This window comes from Ooceraea biroi, chromosome 7 (genome assembly GCF_003672135.1).
Source record: "Ooceraea biroi isolate clonal line C1 chromosome 7, Obir_v5.4, whole genome shotgun sequence".
Taxonomy (NCBI): Eukaryota; Metazoa; Arthropoda; class Insecta; order Hymenoptera; family Formicidae; genus Ooceraea; species Ooceraea biroi.
The window spans coordinates 2,974,902-2,994,763 of NC_039512.1; the positions used below are offsets into that span (position 1 = coordinate 2,974,902).

At 42.4% G+C, this 19,862-nt stretch overlaps 1 protein-coding gene across 8 annotated transcripts in view; it reads left to right on the forward strand.

Annotated features, from left to right (window-relative positions):
• The first annotated feature begins 9,343 nt into the window (after positions 1–9,343).
• LOC105277610 (dopamine D2-like receptor) overlaps positions 9,344–19,862 on the forward strand; it is a 230,218-nt gene continuing 219,699 nt past the window's right edge. For 4 of the 8 annotated variants that reach the window (XM_011336076.3, XM_011336080.3, XM_011336082.3 and 1 more), the window contains exon 1: positions 9,344–11,105. The gene's annotated coding sequence lies outside the window, so the exon portion shown is untranslated. The other 4 variants (XM_020031101.2, XM_011336077.3, XM_011336078.3 and 1 more) reach the window with 4 other exon arrangements.

Below are 19,862 nucleotides of genomic sequence, written 5' to 3' on the forward strand. Positions count from 1 at the left end.
TCACTTCCGCGAGACTGCGATTAATTGTCTCACTAGCGTGCGATTGTGCCTTACATCTTCTCGTCTAGATTTCTGTTTCTCCCTTTTCTTTATACTTTCTTTCTATTTCGTTTTCCATTTCCTTTCCATTGTCGGTTTTCATTCGGTTTCTTTTTCCCTACTCTTCCTATAAATTGTATCAAAAGGAACTTCGCAACTTTCGATGTAATCTTTAAAATAAGAGAGATGGTACATTTTACCGTGATACAGGAAGCGAGAAAGAGAAAGAACGAAAGAAAAAGGGAGAAGACAGAGGAAGGGGCTACGGTTGCGCATACGAGGAGCGCTCGTAAGCGGGCGATTTCGTTTGCAGCTATTCCTCATTGGATAGCCAGCCTGCGCAAACAGACGCTGGAGACAAAATCCATGAATATGCAAGCTCGATCTAGCGGCGCTGTTCATTTCTGAATATCCGATGAATTTACGCGCGAATGTTTTCCATGCATCGCTCAGGACTGTCTCGGTGGAATCGCGGCGACCACGGCCGGAATGAAGTAGCGCGAACGACGGCGTCACGTTATGTTGACCTGCATGAAGTGCCAAAGCAAAGCATAGCAAAGGATAGAGTCGAGATAGGATCGAGAAGTATGCTTGTACGCTTTTGCGTGTGTGCACGTGCGTGTGTATGTATTCGTGTTTATGCGAGCCAAAATTTGGATTCGTAAAAGATATTCGCAGAGTCAGGCGTTCGCGAGATACGATAGGTACGGATATGAAATTTCTCAGGACTTGTATATCAGTTCTCCCCTGCTGTCGATGTAGTATCACAGACATGTATGCTTCTTTTTTTCATTTTCTCTCGGGTGTGTAACTCTCTAAGTGTCGAATATTATTGTTTCAAAATAACTCGGAAGATATTTTATGATCTGTCTGCCGGCGCAATTTGCAATTTCTAGACGACGATATGTCAAGCAAGTCATATACATTGTAGAAAAAGAATGTTTGGATAAATTTCTTTATTTCGGTGTCTTGATATTTTATTATATACAGGGTGTTTCCTAAGTAAGTAGACAAACTTAAGGAGGATATTCCTTGGCTTATTTTAAGAAGAAAAGCTCATATAAACATATGTCCTAAACTGCTTTGTTTTCCAAAAAAAGTACATCACTATTTTCGTTCACTTTTCGGATAGCGTGCTTTTGCAGTTCGAGTCAACAGCGGTGGGGATGGAGTGGGGATGGTTTCGCGGCGCCGCAAGTGAACACTCGTTTCAGACTGCGCCGCGTGATCATTTCGAACATCTGTAAAAAAGGTATATCTTTGTAGTTATACATACAATAAATAGAGTTTCTTTTCCTAAACGTGATTTTTGTGGTTCAAAGTCATTTGAAGGTCAACATATTTATTCTGTATGGTTGAATTTGTTTTTTTACAAGCTACATCATTTCGTTAAGGAAAATATACCATCTCATTTAAAAAAATGTTCATGACCTTGATATCTTGTGAAAGGTCACATTAAAAAAAATAATTTTCTTACCAGAGTACTAGTCTCTTTGAAACGAACAATTTTCGTCCTTTGACTTTTTTCATATCATCAAAGGAAGCAGAGATATTCTAAGTGCTGCAGTTAGAGGAAACACCCTGTATAAGAGAAGGTGAGGAGGGGGGGGGGGAGAGAAAGAGAATCACTATAAAAAATCGCAGCGCTTTAGTTTCATTTTTCTCTATCAGCAACCAATTTCCAACGCGAGTTACGCGTATGTATGTATATTTCAGGGAAGCGTACAACATTGACTTTTTCGTTCGTTACGTTACGGTTAGCGTAACGAGCAGCGAGTCCGGTGCATGGCGCATCCCGCATTTGTTTTATTTGTTCTTCCCGCGTTTCTCTTTTCACAGCGCGAAATGATCGGTATTTCGCAGGCCAAACTCGATCGTATGCCGCTTCTGTTACGCAATCGTAACATAGCTTTCCGCGGCGCGAAATGCACGAAGAAACGAAAAGCATGGGAAGAGGCGAATTTATTTAAGCGCGAGCAAAAACGCGCCTTTCCGCTCGAGCCAAACCCCAGCGTGGATTCGTATCGCACGCGGAATCTCAAAAACGCACGAGACGGTAGAATCTCACCAGATTCTCTGGACAGATGAATATCCGAAGTGTTCCGGTTTATTGAAAGATGGCACGTGTCTTGCGAGCCTGCGATGCCTGCCACGAACCGTGAAAACGCGCAGTCTGCCTTGACAAGAACGTCAGTTCGCGTTCATCGCGTGGAATCCACGATTGAAATGATCGAGGTGAACCGATTTTAATCCCGAGGCGTCGAGAGGCAAATTCAATGCAGTTTCGTGTGCGACGATTGTTCGATTTTGTACTGATACTCGTTTGGTATATAATTGTGTATATATAATATCATGAAATAGTATGTGTAAGGAATATTTGTAATTTATAATAATTAAAAATTGTTAATAGTGACTTTCTCTATTGTATTTAGTTATACAGGGTGTCCCGGGTTTTAACCGACAAACTGCGGGAGCATATTCTACTAGTGGAAATAAGAAAAAATTCTTATATCGAGTTTGCTTAGAAATGCTTTATTACAAAGTTATAAACCAATATTGAAAAGAAATATGAGATAAGTAACAACGGATTTTTTTACAAAAATAAAACTTATGTACGCAATGATTTAGTGACGCATTTCAAAATGTTGTCCTTGCACATCGATACAAGCTAGAAATCGAAGTAGTACAGAATTTGTTACAGTACGACATTCCTGAAAATTTTGTTGCATCTCAGTAACTGAATTAGTAATTCATTGCTTTAAATCTTCAAGCGAGATTACTTCTGTACTGTAAACTTTATTTTTTAAAGTTCCTCATAAATAAAAATCAAGAGGCGTTAAATCGGGCGATCTTGGAGGCCAGAAAACCGGTCCTCCTCGACCAATCCACCTATGAGCATAATGTTCATCTAACCAGTTTCTAACTTGTCTAGCATAGTGCGATGGACAACCGTCTAACTGTATCCAGCTGTTTTGGCGAAGATTTAAGATTCTTTCCGAGCGTCGTCGGTGTCTTAGAGCTGAACGAACATCATATTCATTCACAGGTCGAAATGAACCCAAATTACGTAATTGCAAATGGGTATTACTAAACACAGAACTATCTGGTACTCTCCTGTTAGGAAATCTACGTTGATACTCTCGTACGGCAGCTCGTGCATTTCCGTCACAGAATCCGTACACGAAATGAATATCAGTGTATTCCTCATTTGAAAACACTTTTGGCATTCTGATAGCAATTGCTAGTTCACACGACGATTGAAATCTAACAGCTACTGTTGTGAAAGTAACAATCATACTGAATCGTTTCAACATAGTGAACATGAATACATGTGAATACACATAACATAAACATCTTCGAGCTTCCAAATTCTACACTATGTTTCGTTGTTACTTGTCTCATATTTCTTTTCAATATTGGTTTATAACTTTGTAATAAAGCATTTCTAAGCAAACTCGATATAAGAATTTTTTCTTATTTCCACTAGTAGAATATGCTCCCGCAGTTTGTCGGTTAAAACCCGGGACACCCTGTATTTATTATTACATCTGTACTTAATAAACTCTTGATAACGTCTTTTTACGTGATGTTTCTGGAACAATAAAAATCAGAGAATTTTGCAATTATAAGAATGTTTTCCTACAAGTACGTTGCTTTGTTTCTTTAAACGCTGGAGCCGAAAGATTTAAAGCAGAAGGTGCACATCTTTAATGTAAAATTTGTCGACAACGAATAACGCGCCAGCTTATGGAGATGATGGATAGCATTTTTTACACAAATTATGCACATGTAATAAAAACTTGGTTGAGGGCGCAATGGGAGTGCGTCAATATTTGTATCGGAATGTTCAGAGAAGAATAAAGCGAGTTGCTTGTCGTGAGTAGAAAGTGGAGTTACTCACGACGCAAACACACAGATCGTTTAAACTGCATAAATACTTTATCTTTCCATTTCTGCTTGAGTCGACAAAGAAATTCGTCGGTCGCCAGACGAATCCACGAGCGTGAAGTCCCTCCGGGTAAATTATCGATATAAAATGGCATAATAGGCACGTACACGCTTCATATGGAGCGATTACATCGCGCATGCAAGCGAGTTATGATGTTTGCTCGTCACTTCAAAGTAAATCGTGTTTATCCAAGCGGTTGATCTGACCTACGTTAATGTATGACACACAGTAATTATAACTTTATTAATCTAGGCGGTCAATCACGGGATAATTGTTAGCACAATACCCCAGTCTTCGTGCATCACGACGTTGAAACTCGATCATTCTGAACAGATTGGGAGCATACCCCGACTACAACTTCGTAATAGAAGCCCATCCGCGTTCGCCGAGTTAGCAGTGATTCCGGACAGGGTGAATCTAATGCGCTAATTTGTAATGTTAACGCATTTTGTGATTAACGCTGCCCAACGTTAGAGTGCTATTGTACATTGTATATTGTTCTCTCTCTCTTTCTCTCTCTCTCTCTCGGAAAAAGAAAAATTAATTGTACATTATTTGAATTACTTAAAATTGTTTCATTACATCATTTTTTAAAGATAATTACCTAATTGTTAATAATATCATTCTATCAGAGTATCTGGTTTTACATGTTCTTTAATTATTTATTTTATTAGCAATTATTAATTCATTATTCTAAAATTACCACTTTTTTTAATTAATAATTATAAATATTGCGTATTCGATTTTATAATTCTCTTTATATTTGTTTCAATAAAGTCGTTCGTTTCCGCATTCCTGCAAATTTACGTGGCTCTGCGTGCTTGTATAATATTACAATACGCAGGCTCTTTCATTAATGCGATCGCTTCTTGCAATCTGTTAATCTCGGTCGTTCTCATTAAAGCCTTACGCATGCAGAAAACTCGATTACATATCGTAAAGTGACTTATGGACATTTAATGCTCGCATTGCGCCTAGCGAATGCGTAATCCATCCAATATGACGCATCGTATGCTATGATATGTAAATGGGCAATCGCCAGTGTTGACGCAAATGTGTGAGATTTCTGCGTGAGATAATGTACCGCTAAATGTGCATCAACGTTGATTACAATCCGCGCGGCGAACAGATTAATTTGCGTAATTGATTTCATTCGCGGCAGCCGGCAAACGGATTCTTTTCTTTCTATGCCGATTCACTTATTTTTCATAAATGGATCATAAGACTGGACGATCATTTCGATGGTAATCGCGTGAACGCGACGGACGCGTCGGCGTCGTCGCGAAGACGACAGAATCCGCTCGAACGGAATCGACCGGATCGAGCGAAACTGCATCATAAAATCGGCCATTCGTTTACATCGTTCCTGGATGTGGCGCTCGCCGCATTCAACTCTTGCTTTGACGTGCTGCAACAATCGATTAAACGCTAATCAGTCCGGCATACCGACGGAATACCGACAAATAAATAAATACGCAAATGGCCTTTTGCCGACGAAACCGCAGAGCGCTCGCCGGACGCCGAACAGTAGACTCGCGCAAATTGCATCGGCGTCTACTATAGGGGCAATTACATCATTTACATGGCATCAATTCGTAGAATTCGAATGGAATATCTCATTAGCCTGGGATCCCCGGTCTTTCATCTATCGATCAATATCTTTTCGCTGACAATGACAATTTGTCCACGTCATCGAGCGACGCGCCATGCAAATTGGATGCGCGGATATCGTAAATGTATTTATACAATAGCGTACGAAGCCACCATAAATGTCGGCGGGTATAATCGATCATACGAAATGAACGTTTAATAGAAATTTGTTGTTGGCTGGGACGCATATTTCGTGCCGTGCGATGAGATAATTGTACGCACGCGACTAGAAAAGGAAGTATCTTTATTATTCCACGAGAATATTTTAGAGCGAGAGAGAGAGAAAGCTCGCAGAAATGTCTAAAATATCCTTCCGCAGTGAACAAAGGCTGCTTCGTTTCTCCGTTTCACCGTTTCACCCGTTTGCGATTTAGGTAGTTGCTATCGCGAGTTCGACTCTCGGCGAAGTGGCTGCTGAACAGAGGGCTAAGCTTTTTCTTATTTTCGAGTAAATGCGAGATGTCAAGACGTGAATACACGTACATGCATGTACACATACGTCGCTCCTGCGAAAATAATGAACATTCGCGGGAAAATTGTGCAATGTAGAAACGCGAGCGTGTTCCAACGAGAGTTAAGGGGAACAGAGATATCGATCGTCGCCCTGCAATTACAATAAAATATATACAAATGCAGAGTAATAATATTATATACAAACAGCACGAATGGTATTCCGGCAAAAATGTCGATAACTTCCGGGACGCCTTTTTCACTTGAAATGCGAATGGATATGATAAAACAAACACATTGCTCGGGACTGCAATTTAGCAAAAAAAATTTTTCCGCTCTGAGGATGTTCCAGATGGATGCGGATGTGCTTCCCACCCCCGGCCACCCCCGACCGCTATCCGCGGCGCAAAGTGTGTAATCGTGCTTCGTTATCGTGGGCCTGTCGGGTTATCGATAACGAAGCACGAGGATGGAGGGCGGGGTGGATCTTCTCTTTGTGCGCGCGGAAGAGGGTAAACGTATCTCATCTTCTAGGGAGCGTGTCATATTGGGTAGGTTAAATGAGAGAGTGCCTTGCATACAGGGCTGCAGGGCGTCGCGCGAGCTCGGACAGACGGAAAATTGAAAACTATAAATTTCTTTGCTTTTCTCATCCCTCTCTCTCTCTTCTCTCTCTCATGTCTTCTCTCTGGTTTCCTCTCTCCTTCTTTCTGTCGCCTTTCTGTCTGTCTCTTCTCTTTTTGCTTTCTGCGACTCTCCTTCGTGTGAACCGCGTTCGGTCCGCTTCGATGTTACTTGCGCGAAATTCTGGTCTTTACGAGACGTTTTATGAACTCGTCATTTAAGACCCAAAATAATCGTCTCGAAGCTAATATCACGTAAACGATATTTATTCACGAATTATAAGCAATACCGCACGACCATAACAGTAACAGTTCGCATAACAATATTCGGTATTGATATTTATATGAATGAAAGAAAGAAACGTCTCAAGCATATATTGTTGCAATAGTTAACTTGAAGCTTTTATGTATACACAAGTTTTTATAAGTTGGAACACTATTGCAACATATTCTTGAAACCAAATCAAGTCGAAAAGTCCTGTACTACTTTTCCTTCCGACAAACAGTTAGCGAGATATCATAAGCTAAATATTGAAAAAGTTACCAAGTTTTCCTTGAATATCTCAAACAATATTAGGCAAATAAAAAAATGTTTCAGACGAAAGTTGTTCAATTTAATTGATAGAAAAAGATAATAAAAAATAGAAGTTCCCATTTAAAAAACAAAGTTGACCTTGACCTTACCTTGGTGACACCACTCAAACTGATAAGGCTAATAGATAGCCTCTTTTAAATCCTACAACTTTTATCTGAAACATGTTTTTCGAAAATTTAATCCAAGTTATTCCGGGATTCCGATCTTTTTGGAACACCCTGTATGTTTCATTAAAAGAATCATTGTTTCGTTATTAAAAAACTTCTGTGAAATTGCAATAAGCTAATAATGTTGAAACGTTGAATTTATAATATCAGGTTGCTTGGAAAAGTTACAGATATTTATTAAACTTGATGAGATAATTATTCTTGCGGAAAAAGTACTGCAGGACATGCAAAATATTGGCTCACCATAATGGATAGCTAGTTGTCAAAACTGAACATTATTTACGCTAACGATTTTTGATCACGCATAACATTGACAGAATGATTTAAGAATCTATTATTCAATACTATCTATTTGAAGTAAATTATGGACATTCTGTCATTGTTACTTCAGTATGTGAGCTGTAATTGACGTAATTCTGACAAGGACTGATTGTAATGTTAATTCGATGCGCTCAAAACAAGTACGTCAATGTTACTTTATCCATTATGAAAATTATACGGCTAAAAAATTATATGGGTCAAGCGATCGCGAATCAAGGGGATATCACTATAGATTATTGATTTTTGCTGCAGCTTAAGCTATCACGAGACTTTATTAGCATAACTGTAACCTGCAGAATAAGGAGGATGATTAATAACAAATAGATACGGTACGTGCATGCAATGCGGTAATACGTTATCTCCATACTGGCAGCATTACGCTAATTATTATGATGAGATACGCGAAATTAATATAACTTTCTGTTATAGTAAAGTACGAAATCTAATTAAGGATTATATGTATATGTAAGTTTTGCAGTTAATGTTCGTGAAAAGTACATATCTAAATAGTATGTATATTTGCATAAAAAAAGTGGGAATGCCAAGAAAATTTATCCAAATGTATTATAAAAATTCGTTAAAACTTTTTACTTTTTAATTGTGATACCATCCGCAATCTTCCACAATTCTCAGATATATTGTAATATAATTTAAAATTAATTTAAAATGATTTTAAAGTAATTAATTTAAAATTAAAAACAAGGAATTATATTAACTGGAAATTATTGAAAAAAATAATAGACATGATAAAGTATCATGACCAATCCTTCCGTGTATTAATTACGTGTACAATTAATTTTATATTCATATTATCTCTATTCCTTGTTGAGCTGCATTAGAGCGATCTTTAAAATAATGAAGCTTCTCCAACTTATCGCACGCGAAATCACCGCACCTTACACGACACCGTTTGAAATCTGCGAAGTTGAGTCTGGTGAGGGAAAGAAAAGCCGGGGAAACACTCGGAACTCGCGTGTAGCAACCGGCGGTTGTCTCATAACGCGCGATTCCCTGTGCGCTAGTAGTATCAGATAGCACGATGCAGACGCGTCGTCGGTAATCAGAGCCCCGTGTCGTCATATCCGTCGGCAGACGACGGGCAGGACCTGCGCCAACGAATTCGGAGGGAGTCGCGGTCTCTGAACAGTGGAGAAAGAAAGGAATCGCGGAAGGTATGCTACCGGGAGAAAGAACGAGGGACAGAGAGACACGCAGAGAAAAAGAGAGAAAGAGAGAGTGAGGAGAGGAAGAGAGGGAGAAACAGATGGCGAGAACAAGGACGGCAGCGCGACATAGAGGAGGAGTAGAAGGTGACTGATGGAGGAGGGCTGAGAATTAGGGGTTGGTCGCAGGCAGCGTGCGCGCGAGAGGGCTTCACTAGGGAGGGAGAGGGTGGAGTCCCCTCTCGCGCGCGTTCTCACTCCGCTCTCTCGCTCTCTCTTTTCCTCCGGTTCTCTCCCTCTTTCTCCCTCTCTCGCACGCCACCAACCCCTCTCGAGCGCGCGCGAGCATTCGGGATTCGAGGCGGTGTGGAAACTTGAACAGACAGCCAGTCGCTCGCCGTACGCTCCACGACGTGGCTCGAAAGTGCTGCCTGGCCGATCGAGATAAGCGATGACGACGACGACAGTGATGTGATGCCACCCCTCGATCACGACGCCAGTCGATCCTGGCCCACGTCGAGACTCGTTGTCGCCCGGAAACGTCGATAGGCAGTCTGATCGGGAGCTAGCGATCGGGGTTTGATCGTCGATCGTCGCTCGCCGGAATCCACAGGTACCTCCGCAAGCGCATCGTGGAGGCTGACCGCGTAATCCGCGTGGCGATTCTCGGGCGGACCGGACTGGACGTTGGCCGTCGCCGCGTCGATCGATCGAGATCGAGAAAGGTGCCGCAAGCGGGAGACTTCCTCGTGGTGGTCGGATATTACACACATACACACGCACAGTGTAATAACGGGTGTAACGTGTGCTCGTGTGCGTGATCGTTGCCGCTCCAGAGGAGGATCGCGAGAGGATCGGAGAATCCGGCTGCCGAGGATCCTGCGAGTTTAGGGCGGGACTCGGAGGATCTCGGACTGGTCCCAGGGTCGAAGGTGCGCGCGACCGGGGCCGAATCCGGCGATCGATCGTGATAATCGCTCGCTTCCGCCGATCAGTGATTACCCGTATGGACCAGCACGCGCGAGCGAGCGATACTGGACGCGTTTCGTCGGCGCGGGCGCTGTTTCGGCCGCCGCCAGGGGCCAAATTTCCGGCCAGGAAATTCGACGTCGATCGTCGGTGCAGCGATGCGGCGAAATTAGCCGGAAGTGCCGGCGGATCGGATTAACGTGGCGTCCGGTGCCATCCGGTTGCTCGAGCGGCTGGCTTGAGCCCGCCGCGGCGAGCTGCCGAGCTACCGAAGGATCAAAGGACGGCAGCGAGTCAATCGTAAAAGCAGGTCTGAAAGAGGGATAAGCCGGTCGGCGTGGGAGGGAGGAGGGGGCAGGTTAGAACGCGGACAACGGAGCCGAGGGGTTGATCGGAGCCACGTACGTACGAGGGAGGAAGCCCGCCGAGGAACAGGCGGTGGATTAAGGAACGATCTCGGCGACGAGGAAGGAGGAGCATAAGTGCCGTTTTCACGGGGAATTTAATAAACTCCCGGGGTCGGTATAAAATGCCGCCCCGCGTATCGGATACGACGTCGCCGGGGTTTCCGACGCCGTTGCAAAATATTTCGGCCGATCCGCCGACGCTGAATGGCGCGGCTTAAGACGGCTTCCCGTGTATACCACCATCGCGCGGGCTGGGTAATCGAAACGATAGTAGACTGAAGAGCCTAGAGAGCGTCTCTCTCCTTTTCCACCCTTTTCTCTTCTCGCTTCGCTCTCTCATTTCTCTCTCTCTCCCTCTCTTTTTCTCTCTCTCCCCCTTTCTCTTTCTCTCTCTCTCCAACCTTTTTCCGCCCGATTTTGCCCGTATTACGTGACACGAGGAGCGCGTCGCCATGTACGCGTGACATCATGTCGACGTCTGTGCGTGACACGACGTCGGGTGCAGAAAGCGGCTACGTACGCGAAAGAGGAAGCGTTGCACGCGCATTGTGCACGAGGGGTGTCAATGGATCGCGAGCGCGAGCCGCGCTCGCGACAGGCTCGCGGATGCGAGAGCACATAAGCCGCGTCGTAGTCGCCGCGACGTCGCGGCGCATCGATGGATCATCATCGATCTCGCGCGAGATCGATCACCCGCGAACGTGTCCGGGAACGTCCTTCCATCACGGATAATCGTCGTCCAGCTACCGACGGGTTGCTGCCGAGATGGACGGTAAGTCACGACGGCCTGCCAGAACGTCATTACCGCCCCGAGCGCGTGCTAGCTTGTCGGCTGTCGCGTGCCGGCATGCACGCCAATTTCGTCGACCCCCAAGGTCCTCCACGTCGACGGCCGCCGCCGGTGTCAAGGGTGCAGCCACGTGTGCGATTTGAATTGCTAAGCGGACCTGGATCACTGATAATTAAAATACGATGCGGCCCGGACGGACCGATTTATTAGCGTCGCGCGAGGGACCAATGTAAAGCTGCCGCGCGAACCGGAAGTCGAGGTATATACGCCGAGTATGATCGCTCTTTGGAGGGGATCTTGGGCGGAATTAAATGACATTGCGCATCCTTTTCGGAGAGAATGTATAAACTTTACTTTTGATAATGGTTTGGTTTTATATATTTATTTGAGATTCGACACTCGGGCGTACTAACTGCGCATTCTACCTTCGAGAATGAAAATGTGTGATGTTTGTGTCGTGCGACACGTGATTTTCCTCACGTTTCACTTTTTATTACATGTGTCTTTTTATATAATTTTGTGTATGGTGCCATGTGTGCGTTATGTGTCCCATAATTCTCGCGCATTGCGTGATAAGAGGAGGGCTCCTTCCCAAGGATCAAGGGTGAAATCTAAGATTAGACGCATTAGATAGCTGCTTGGAATATTCAGTCGCGTTTTATTTATCCATCTTGCTGTATCTTGGCACGCGCGCGCGAAACTTCTTTTGATATGCCCGTAACAATGATAAGGCAATCTTATGACAATGAAGATCAAGCGAGGCGGAGAGATGCTCTGAAACTAGGCCGTGTTGCTCGAATTAAGAGCTATAAATGAGAAGATCGCGCACGGAGAAGGCGAGGAGGAGCGTTTCCCACGCAAGGATGGAAAAGGGATTCTTTTACGGCCCTTTTACCTCGCCTGTTCCAGCTATCGACTGTACAGCAGCTTCTCCTCCGTTTCCTCCACCCTCACTTTCTCACTTTCCACTCCTCCTCCATCCCTTGATGTATTAAAGGGGCACGTGAAATATTCTCGAGGCATTTTCATTACCGTTCTCTTTGGGGGATGCACGCGGTTGATAAGCTTTTCTGCACGAAGGCGCAGGACAAAGTGGATTGCAAAGGGGTGAATCGAATCTGTACTCGTCAGTTGCCAGTGTATGTTTTTTCCAGGTTCCGGGACAAAGGAGGGGGAAGAAGGGATTGCATTATTTTTATTAAATTCATGCGCAACGCGAACGGTTCGGTCTTGTTTGGCGTCGCAGTCGGAACAATGCCGTGTCCCGCGGACATTTCAGTGCGCAAGCACGCTCATCGAATGTAAAATTAATCCCTGACAGTTAATGTTTCGGGATTTCGTCGGACTTTTTCCATTTAAATTGGCTTTTACCTGAAGCGAGTAAATAATGAGTTGCGACCAGTGCAAATTACAAATAATTCAGATTCGACTCCGCGTAGAAATTACGCAATAATTATGACAACGCAAATATCATTACGTAAATAAAGTCGTGTGAATGAACAAATGAATTCACATTTGTCCTCATTTTCTCTTTCATAATTCATCCCTTTCCCTTGGCCACGCATGATTTTTCGGTGGTACAGACATTTTGTTAATGCGAAGTTAACCGCGGTGATTATTTATTTATATGCATTAATAGTTATTCGTGATATCTAAACGTAATACCTTGACGTTTTGCATTTCTGAAGCACACTTGTTACTTATTGATCCATACGACACGAACTATGTACGGAAATGTTGCATGAAATTAAACATAATTTTCATGCTGCTTAGTACAGAAATAAAGGACGCCATATTTCAGATGCTAAAGAAGAATAGTTCCTTTTTATACATTTATTAAATTAAAAACCTTGTGCTTTAAATAACTTGCAGCAATATTAAACGCACATACACAACGCGCGCGCACGCACACATAATAACTGTATTGCGCAAATGGGCTGTCCTGGAATCGTGTCAATGATGATTTGCAACGTCATCATGCTTTAAACGCTCGCGATACCACGTTTTAAAATGCCGCCGATGTTTCAAAATTACATGGTAGCATAAGCTGCAGGTAGAGTAGCAATCGTTGGATTTTGTGCAAATGGGCTCTCGACAGGCCACTCCGCTTTTTCAGGCGCAATTGAATCTGCCCGGCACTCACGGCAGTCCTCTAGTCTGTCAGTTGACAAGGTAATTCCAGTAATTCCCCGAATGTACGGTATTTTGTGAATTCCGGAATACTTGGGACCCACGTACTTAGCGTATTGAGTCATTACCACGATCGGGAAGAGGAGGAAGGACGAAGTTGTTGCATAACTTCCGCCTAATTCCTTCCTGGCCTGCTCACGGTTATTCTTTAACGACTAGTATTGTTATTATTATTACTATTATTGAGCGATGCAACGTCAAGAAATCATCATTGCACCTGGTGATGACGACGTTTTATGTCGGAAAAAAATATTTCGCGATGCCCTATTCACAGATTCGCTTTACGAACATTCCAATGAGATTTTTCAGTGGTACGAGCGGAAAAAATTCATGCGGCGAATGAAATTTCCATTTTTCGAGGAATTGTCGTGCGTTCCTTCGTGCGACGTTAGCTCCTGCTGCCTGACAAAATTTATCGACGAAAAAGTCGCACGAAAATTCGAGAAGGCACGCAGCCGTGGAATCGACGATACAGAGAAAATTGATGACCCGCGTTTGTTCTCTCAGTAAGGGCGGCGGCAAGTAATCGGATGTGCGAAACGCTCAATCTGGAATTGCACGAGTCACTTCTCCGCGATTTCGCGAGGCATCGGGAAAAGTTGCCGTCGCGACGCTGAGACAAACGTCGGATATCGTATGCGACGGTTCCTGCCGCGCCTCCGGATAATCGATCGAGTGCAACCATGCGGCGGGAAAGGCGGGAATCTTTTTCAGTTAATTTAATAGGACACGTCCCTACGCCATTACCTGTTGCGTTCACTATTATTACGTGTGCTGGCGTGACGTCGACGAAGAAAAATGACGACGACGTCGTTCGGAGGGTAGACATTCCTTATTCATCTTCGTATCGTTACGCATATCGCGCCCGCATCGTGCACGATTATGAATTTGAAAGAGAATGATTCTGAAAGGGAAGATCAACGTCCCCGCCAGCGTAACTCGCTCAATTTATAATAACTGTATTATTATAAATTAATAAGTTCAGCGCAATTTAACGGATAAATATCGTTTATAAATATGCATTGGACGCGTTATGATATGTGCGCGAAAAATTATTGTATTTGCTCTATTACCACGCGTTACATTAACGCTATTTTATTAATACGCATATAAATATACGTATGAATGACGTATGAATACACTGATGTGTGAATTATAATACAATATATAAATCACAGTTTAGTAATATCGCAATAACGAAAAAATCTTATTAAGATCATTGGATGGCTCAAAGTGATTTATATGTACAAATTGAGTGGCGTCAAATATTGCAAAGCTGCGTTCCCGCAAACTACCGTTAATGATACCGTCAATGATATATTTTAGTTCACTAAAGAGACTTCAAAATATCAAAAAGATATTATCTGGTCAAACCGCAATATGCTCATAGGATGTATACAATATTTTACTCCGGTCATAATTATCCGTAATTAATGCGCGCGGCATTAGTTGAGAATTATGAAAATTATTACTTTTCGTCTCTCTTCGTTTAATTATACGTGCATAATATATTTGCGCTCGTCGATATTTGTACGTATATTTTATATATATATATATATATATGCAAACATATCGGTCGCATATGCAAAGTGATTATCGTATATTATTTGCGGATTCTAAACTATTAATTACACACAATCAGCCGAGTAGCCTAAAATCATTGTGCACAACATTGATACAACGCTCTCTTATGCGAGTGCGTATTACTATCGGAATTTCTATCAGGGTAATTCATTCTATTTTCGCGTTTATATCACATTCCGTATTGAGCTTTCATGTGTGAAAATGTATTAATTTATTTATTCGTTGTTTGTCTAAACTTGTGCATGTCCAGTTTATCCGCATAAATTATGGCACAATGTTAACTGAGAGTATCACGCTACTGCGGCAACAAATACGAGATCTTTGAATAATCATTAAGCTGCAACGACTATTTTTTTAATTAAAACTACATATTTCAGAGAGAGCAAAGAGCAAGAGAGAGAGAGAATGGGAGATATAGAGACTCACCTTGAATACATATTGCAGTACTAAGGATAATTCCTCAGGATCATTTCTCATCGAAATGGCACACCGAATGTCTAACAGCACAGCGGGCAGGAAGGACTCCGCATTAGCGAAGTTCTGTGCTAATTGCACGTAATTAATTATATCATTATTTCGCCGATTAATCTAAGTCGGACTCGCTGCGGTGGTGGAAGATCATATTTTTCGTTCCGTACCGCCGGTGCGGTATTCTTCGTCACAACTGCTGCACAAGAATGATCAATCTAGGGGGTGGTACGATTTCATTTCTTGAAAGACAGAAAACGACGTTACGTTACAAAAGAGGAGAAAGATGTTGTTCTTTCCGGATGAGAGCGGGTCGAAAATGGCGAAAGACATATCGCGGGGATATTTTCCAACTTTATCGGTGGTGATGGTGGTAGTGGTAGAAATCGTTGCACACGCACGACGATTTAATATTTGAAAACAATACCCGAAACTTTCGGCGTGCATCGAATATCGCAGAGAGCCCGGGAGAGATGAAGTGCGCCCTAAAAAGTCTCAAACCGATAGCAGTGTGCTGAAAATTTATGAACTATGCTGCACACGGACAAACGCACACACGTACACGTGTCGATGTTTATTTTATTTCCACACCGTCAAATCACACGAAAGCGATAACAGTTACGCGAGCAGAGAATGGGCCATTTGCGCAACCTTAATTGATCCTTCAAACGCGTGAAACGGTAATCAATTAGTTAACTAATAAGCTGTGGAAATTGACGAGCAAATTTCCACGCGGTCTGCTTTATTGGACGCGCTTTTAAATATTACTTTCCGATCCGTCGGAATCCTAATAATGAAATATCGACTGGCAAATCAATTCATCACTACATCGTACAGTATTCACACAGTTTGGCCATTCGCCACCCGCTTGTACTTATAATCATTCATAATTAGCGCGATACACTCGTTTCTCAAATTCTCGCGGACGTAATTATCGCGTCCTGCTGCGCGCGGAAACTTTTATTTCTCATTTAGAATCGCGTTTCACTATCGCACAGTTCTATAACTCTCAGTTATCAGTCGCGTGCGGTGGATAAACGTATTAAGCTTATGGGAAACAAGAATAAATCATTACCTACTATGTACTATGCATCGCAAAGTATGCACGAAAAAGACGGCCAATTAAATCTGAGTTTTTATAAAAAATAGCATATATATTTAATTGCATATAACTAATATATTTTAAAAATAACATATGTCAGCGATCACTATACCACTATCACGAATATGCAGAAATTATTGTCTCATTTTGAGCAGACATAGAAATATTGAGGTTTGCAATCTTCTCTACGTTGCTACGTAACACCGGTTCTTCGTCTTTATTACTCCAAGCTGCAGGACCAGATACATCGTACGTATTGATTATCGGCATTGATACTCTCTGCGCTCGCGTTTGCATCCAGCACGGAGCGCGCGCAACGTTCTCACGTTTGTCATGAGCGCGAGCTGCAACATTCTTGCGCGTAATTCTCACAGAGAATCACGGATCAGAGGAAAGTTATACCGAAGGCATGTTTGCATGCGTGCCTACAAAAGTTAGCTCGCTGACAACACAATCCTTTGAGACGTAACGTACGCGAGAGTGGACGAACTCGCATTACTCACGCTCGCAGGATTTCCTGCGTGCACGTGTACCTTTTTATATTCCGCGTACATCTCGCGCGCATGGTACTACTCGTTTCAGAATTGGATCATTTTTTACTAGAACGCGCATATGCACTCACTCCGTACTTGTGTGTGGGCCTCTTTTTTTATTTTTTATTTATATCCAACGCACGTCGCGCGATCTTCCTCGGTTCGCTAAGTCAGAAATTGCTCGAAGTGTAGATTACACAAAGAATACGCAATTTTCGATGCGGAGCTTTTAAAACGAATCGATAATGGTAAATCGTAGATATTAGAAAAAAATTTCAAACTGAAAGTTTTTGTATCCATATTGGAAAGATCAATGTTATCTTTGCATCAATATACGTAGTACTACATCATCAGTAGTAGTGCATCAATATATCGTGTTATACTTTCGAGAAAAATATCTAAAACGGTTATGTGCAAAATTGACCCCGGGAAAATGCAATGTTTAGAATACATCGCTAAAATTGATAACTGCTGGTCGAATCAGCGAAAAGCAAGGTAATCTATTTTCAAATGTGATTTACGAGCGATCTCGGTTAAAGAGAAAAATAACGGAACTCAATTCCCGTCAGAAATTCAGGATCAATTGATCAAACTCGGTCAGAATCACTGACGCGATATCGAGGAACCATCGTAAACTTTTCCATTTGGTACTATTGTTACAATCGTAACAATAGTTGAATTAATAGAATAGAATGAAAATTATTTAATTATCATTATCAAATATTCGATTAAATCAGTTCTAATTCGGCAATTGCTTCCGGTTTCCTCGGTTAATCTACTTTTATTATTTTTGTCTTTACTCCTAACTCAGTTGGCTCAGTTGATTCAGTTGATTCGTCAACTAAATCACTTTAATGTTAAAATAATCATATGATTAATTTTTCGATTTTCGTGTGCGCCTTGGTAAATCGAATAGAATAACAATTCTGGTGATATACTTAGGATTCCAAAACCGAGCCGGGTTGCCCATAAAAGGGCGAGCGATAAATGCAAAGTAACAGAATTGTAGCCGGCTTTGGGGGTTGCCTTTAAATTGAGCAAATAAACAAGAAGGATTTACGATTTATCATGACCTTATTCGCGCAAGATGCTCCAAGACACAATTTTAGCTGTGCATGCTGTACAAGTACAAGTGGCTGGCATTTCTATCAAGTGGTCACGTCAGAACACCGGGCTCCTTTCTCGCGGGAAGTCGGACATAAATCCCGCGTTATTTTTCTAAATGCAGTCTTCCGCGTTTCTTTGTACACACCGTCTGTTCTGTGGTCGCTCACGCACGCATCCGCGAATCCGTGAAAATTGTAAATTCCATCCGTGTTATCTTGCGAATTACTTCACGCGTAATGAACTATTTGAAATTGGGATAAACGCTAACAATTTTTTAATGGACTTATTAAAACCGCTTTTCGCTTTTCCTACGCGTTTGCGCACAGTTATACATACGCAGGTCTATGTAACGGCTTCTTAAACATAGAGAACATCGCGGCGAGTTATGCTATACCTGTATTTGAATACGTAACGTTTCATTTTTCCTTAATGCGCTCGCGCGCGCGTGCTACACGTCAGCTTTTTGAGGGAAATGAAATGTCAAATTTCGGCGTTTTCTTTTCTGTGCATAAGCGCGGAATAATGCATGAAGTTTTACAGGAACGGGAGCGGGCAGCAACAACGACGGCGGCCAAACGTCGGGAACAAAATTTCAACACTGCGTTCTTTTCAGCTGGGAATTAATATCGCTTAGCATATTTACATATTCAAGTAACGTCGCGCTTCTTGTCCGAGCGGAGGAGAGAAAGAATATTCTTGCTAGGTGCACTTATTACTCGGATTGCGGCGTTAATGGCTAATGCCGTAATTGTGCGTGCCGTAAGTTCGCGTAACGTCGCTTTTATGAGCCATGCAGATTTTTATATAACTGCTTAGAGATTAATTATTCTTGTGCAAAATTACTGAAAACAGTTTAATATCTGTGACATCTATTATACATGTTTCCTGTTTGATATAATAAGTATTGAGTATTGAGTTAATTTCAACATTTGTAACGTTATCGCAAATAAGGAATAATAGTTCATTTTTTCTTTCCTTTTTGCTTATTATTAAATATCATATACAACATTAACAATTTTTATAATCTTCTTCACAAGCGCATGGATTGCAAAACATAAATAATTATAGAAGACAAAAACATTTCATGATATTCATGATGTTGCCACACGGGGCTTGAAATCGAGAACGAGTGATCGAGAAAGACATCAAGAGACGTAATGAAAGCTTGTCAAAAAGCAAAGCGTAGCGGTAAACCTTTGAGAGCAACATGGTATCCTCAAAGGAATTTTTACCGAATAATTCGCGAACAATGGGCGCATGGCGAAGCGACACTATTTTCCTGCGCGTATATAATGCTCGCGCCATTCCGTTTACTTTCTTTAAATTCACGGAAGAGTGGAGTCGGGAATAGTATTCGCGTACATTTCCAGAATGTCGATATCGAGGAGACAGTCTAAAACGTCGGCGGCCTCGGAAAGACGTTTAAGATCTGACGTTCCCCGTATAGCGAGAGGGTATATATATTCCGCCTCTCTCTCTTTCTTATTCTTTCTTTCTAGCGTCTGATAAAATTCAGTCACCCTTCCTGAACTTCTACGCTTCTATACCCGCCCAATGGAGGAGGTGAACAGCGAGATGAAGGTCACAACAGCAAAGGGGCAAAAGGGAAGAGCGAACGATGAAGGAGAACGTGTCGACGATTGGCGGGAATACGGGGAAGAGAATGCGGGACTGAATTACAGCATGCGTGCTGTTTCCCTCCAAGCTCCCTCTCGGCTCCACTCTGTATTTTTTCCCTAATAGCTTTCGCGAGCT